The sequence below is a fragment of the Olea europaea genome, chromosome 17, assembly GCF_002742605.1.
Source record: "Olea europaea var. sylvestris chromosome 17, O_europaea_v1, whole genome shotgun sequence".
NCBI lineage: Eukaryota > Viridiplantae > Streptophyta > Magnoliopsida > Lamiales > Oleaceae > Olea > Olea europaea.
This window is the reverse complement of record NC_036253.1, coordinates 2683478-2688218: the sequence shown is the minus strand read 5'-3', so window position 1 is coordinate 2688218 and position 4741 is coordinate 2683478.

Below are 4741 nucleotides of genomic sequence, written 5' to 3'. Positions count from 1 at the left end.
ATTTTGATCGGTGATATCAATAAACCACACGATCTAAAAGACTATCTACAAATTGAATGAACAATGTGTCCAACAACTGGAGTGACGTGTATGTGCTATTGGTGCATGTATAAATGCACGTGCTCACCATTACGTCTTGTTTAGGGTGGCTTATAAATGCATTTAAAAGCATAAGAGATGACACTTTTTTCTCTCTCGTACTGATAGATAAATCACCCCAAACATGTCATGGTCTAGACTTTCTTCCGCTTTTATATCAAATCTTATTTTTCGAAATCATTTGCATAGTCTCTTAAGTTAAAGTTTTAGGTCTTGTAACAATGAATGTGTGTTACAACTAAACCATGCCATAAATGATGTTTTATAGAGCTTTTTATAATCTATCTTCACTCATTGACCTCGAGAGATACATGGTATTATCGTGAACTTTATATTTTGACAATGGATAACCGTACATCGCTTTTATTGATAAATTGTGTTCGTCCCATATATTATTCCATATTAGCCACTAATATAACCACAACAATATTTCGAACTTCGGCTTAGCAAATTCATTCAGATATGTGTCCAAGTGCCTCATTTAAACATTCATCACAATTTTGAGCTTGTAAAGACAAGGATTAAGCCCCAACCATGTGGTCATGGCCTCTCATATCTAAGCCCCCGTTTGAGCCCCATTATTTCTCATTACATTAAATTAAATTTTTCTCTCTCCTACTTTCATCCACACAATCTTAATAAAATAATATTATACGTAAATTAAAAAATTTTCAACCACTCATTTATCAAAAAATACTATTCATCTCATTATAGTGCCAAATAATGGGGCTCAAACACACCCTAAGTTAGTTCTACCAAATTTAATAGCAACAAGTTGTGTCCCGCGCGTTTGTGCATGTGTGTAAAATTCCCTTGTTATGGTTTGTTATTAATTTGACTTCCTTGTTTACTAGTTCCTTTTTTTTTTTAAGGAATCTGTTGATTCTCTCTGAGTTAGTTGGATCATAGGTACGATAATTTACTTCACGGATTGCAATATGTTTCTGTCCATAAAGATCCCACCAAAGCATCTTCTACTTATAATAGACCATGAACTTGGGCACAATAATTGGTACACTAGAGGTGCGTCCTTCCAGGTCCTTTCCCTTGAAATTTGGGTTTTTAATTTGTATCTTGATTTAGGAGATTTTGAGAATAATTGCTAAGCTTAAAAAGTTTGCTTATAAGTAAATAAGTAAAATTTCAAAATTGATATTTTTTTCTCCTTATCGAAGTTGAAAATAAGTAAATTACTCGGTGCATGTTTGGCAAAGTTATAATTGCTTGTAAGTTGGTCAAACTTTAATTTTATATGCACATTCCGTAGGATAAAAAACTTTTACATACTTTTGCTCATGTATTATTTAGACTCACAGCTTATAATATAATAAAATTTTTGCCAAACATGCTCTTATTTGACAATAACATTACTTTCAAATGAACAAACTTTTTTTTTTACTTAAAAGTAAGTTATCCAAACATGTTTGGAGATAAAAAAGTTACTTATAGTAAACTTACTCTTTTTTAGCTCAGACAAACACGCTCTCAGTCTACCCCGTGATTAATTATATAAGAAAGAGAGTGTAGATTCTTTCCTTTTATAGTTAATTTTAACCCATCCTATAAACATAGTCTTTCTTTTTATAATCCTAAGACACAATAGTTATATAAATTCACTATTTCTTCTATTATTTGTCTCAATGATATTTATTTCGAAGTTTCTAACGAGGTTAGAACAGTTCTTGCCGCTTGAACAAGGTATAACCACCATTGCTTCTACTACCTTATATCAGACTTTTGTTGCCATGAAAATTGTTCTTGCCAATTGCCATCACCAAAGAAGCTGACAAATTAAGCGAGATCCTGTAGAAGTGTAATATTGTGCAGAACCTGATAGACAAAAAGATAACTATTTTAGTACCATAGGGCCTGTTTCAAAAATTTTGTAGCAATATGAAGTATACGAAGAACGAAGATGCTTATTTTCGTCGACTAGTGAATACTTGGAAAACATGAAACTTCTGAACGTGAATCCGCACTCCATGGGTGGTACTTGTGGTTGGCACTGTCAATGTCGCCAGCCGGAGAATTTGCACTGCATTGTTTGACACCTCCACAAAATCATCATAAATTGAAGGCAAACACTAGAAACTTGCACAACTAAATCCATCCTTTGGCATAAGTTGGATTGTTGAATAACAATAACCATCAATGTCATTCATAGGGTATCCACAAAGATCAAATGAGAAGTCACACACAAGTCCGAGTGTCAAGGACCGCAGCTTTACTTAGCCCCTTGACACTATCGCAGCCGCAGTTTGCCCAACTTCGGCCGCACATTGTAAATAAAAAATGGCTAACAAACGGGCTCAATATGATCTTTAATTCGACCAACTGATCAACTTTTTACTCCATCAATCAAAAGTTATTTTCCTTTTTTTTCTTTTTTCACCTGCTCAGGCTATTTTTGTCATCGTCCACCCTAAAAATCCTATTCTGATAATAAAAAAAGAATATTAATATATTTTATTCCTATAAATTTTCTTTTATATATATATATATATATATATATATATATATTATCATTTTTCCAATCCAACTATTGAATTATTCTTGATTTAGCAGTTGTGTCCAATTTTTTTCCCAACCCTTAAAATATTCTAAGTTGTTCATAATTTCTTGATCACCAAACTCAAACCTTTCTTTAAAAATTTCTCTCTGGATATATAAAAATTGTTATGCCCTTCACCAACCACGTCGAAGCGTAAGGGATACCCACCGACAAGGTGCTATGTGTCAAGTCGAGGCATTACCGAAGTGATATAAGCCATCCTAAACCCCAAGTCGACGTGCTATCAAGCACAAGCATTACCAAAATAATATTGTTCAAGGCTCCCGCCGATACCAAAGTGCGAAGAGACCAAGGCATCATGCGGCAGAGGAGGGCAGAGGCCACTCCACCTCCAGTTTCAGAGATATATCTCTGTGTCGGGATCTTCTATCTTTATGGATTGATTGATGTGACATCTTTACCTTATGTCAACTCACGTATCGGAAGAATTAATTGCCCGCTCCCTAGGACACGGCTAATTGACGCCTACGAGCAAACGCCTCACACCTCAAATGCATACACGTGTCCCACATCTAGCGGTGCCCTTTGCCTATAAATACCAAGGGATTGCCCATAGACAAAGGTAATGTTTTCTAATCCTAGCACTCCACAACCAAGTAATATATATGCTCTTCCCCACTGTCTCTTGCACAATTTCGGCACCGTCGCCATCACTGTCCACTGACTTGATTGTCAGAGTGTATGCGGTCGTCGCCGTCGTCCCCATTGGTACCCGTCGTATACGCCTGACTATTTGCTCTTGTGCGCACACGTGGAGTGGCTCTCTGTTGGCCACGTGGAAGGTCCAATTAACGAGGTCAACAAATTTTTTAATTTTTTCATAGCTTCAACAGTTAAAGGATTTTATGATAAAAAATTATCTAAACTACCTAATTAGTAATCATGATGAAAGTTACTTTTTGTCTACCAAATGAAATTATTATATTCATGCTTATTTAGGCCCTGTTTGGGCCCCATTAATTTGAAGAAATGTACTATGGAATAGTGATTGATGGAGAATACGTAGTTAAAAAATAAGATTTTTTTTATTTGCGTGTAATATTCTTTGAATGAAAAATGTGTAGTTAAAAATGAGTACTGTATAAAAAAGGGAAAATTTTAAAGTAAAAGATGACAAACAGCGGTCTTTATTTTATTTTATCACCTGCGTACCATTTTATTTCTTCAAATAACTATGTGCATGTTTGATTGCTATACCTTTTGCAAAAAAAATTTGAGTTTTTCGTCAAATCATATGGGAACCATGATGTCTATTTAATGGTAAGTAAAAAATGGTTACTATGAGACAACCTTCAAAGATTGAAAAGTTAATAACTGTGACTACACAATACAAAGTCTACTTTGCCCTTCCAATAGCACCTAATCGTGAATGATGAGGTGTAATAGATGCATTGATATGAAAATGGCCCAAAAGTTGACTTTCTTAAATGATTGCCAAAATATCATTTTTTGGCTGTTCAACTTACCCCTCTAATTATCTTTTTGTGTGCATTTAATGTACAATGGATGATGAGATATGATTGTTGTCTTATTAAATAAGTTACCTTATATATTGTAATTCACAATGACTAATAAAATTGTTAACAAAAAATAAACATTATTTCAAAATTTTTCCTTTAGATGACGAAATGAAATTTGCTCTAAAAAAAAAATGCTAATCTCCTCTACCATTGAAATATCAAAGTTGAAATCATTATGGATTCATCTTTCAATTTGATGTTAGCATTTACAACATCAATCAAATTTTCTTTCGTCCCGACGCGATCGAGATTAGGCGGAAGGTAGTCTAGCGGAGCAGACTACTGCCGCACGGTGTCCCTTTCTGTGCCAAGAAGAAAGGCACCCCGTGAAACCGAGTGCTGATACTGACGTGCACTGCACTGCATTGCCAGCAATACTTAAAAGCAAAATGTCGAGTATATCTTTATTTAAAAAGTCATATTCCGAAAGTCAACTCTATACTCAATTAATGAGGGTGTTTGATAGGCATTTTTATGTAAAAATGTATTTTAGAATAGTAAATTGATGTGAAATGTGTGGTTGAAAAATAAGGAAAAGTTTTTTATTTAC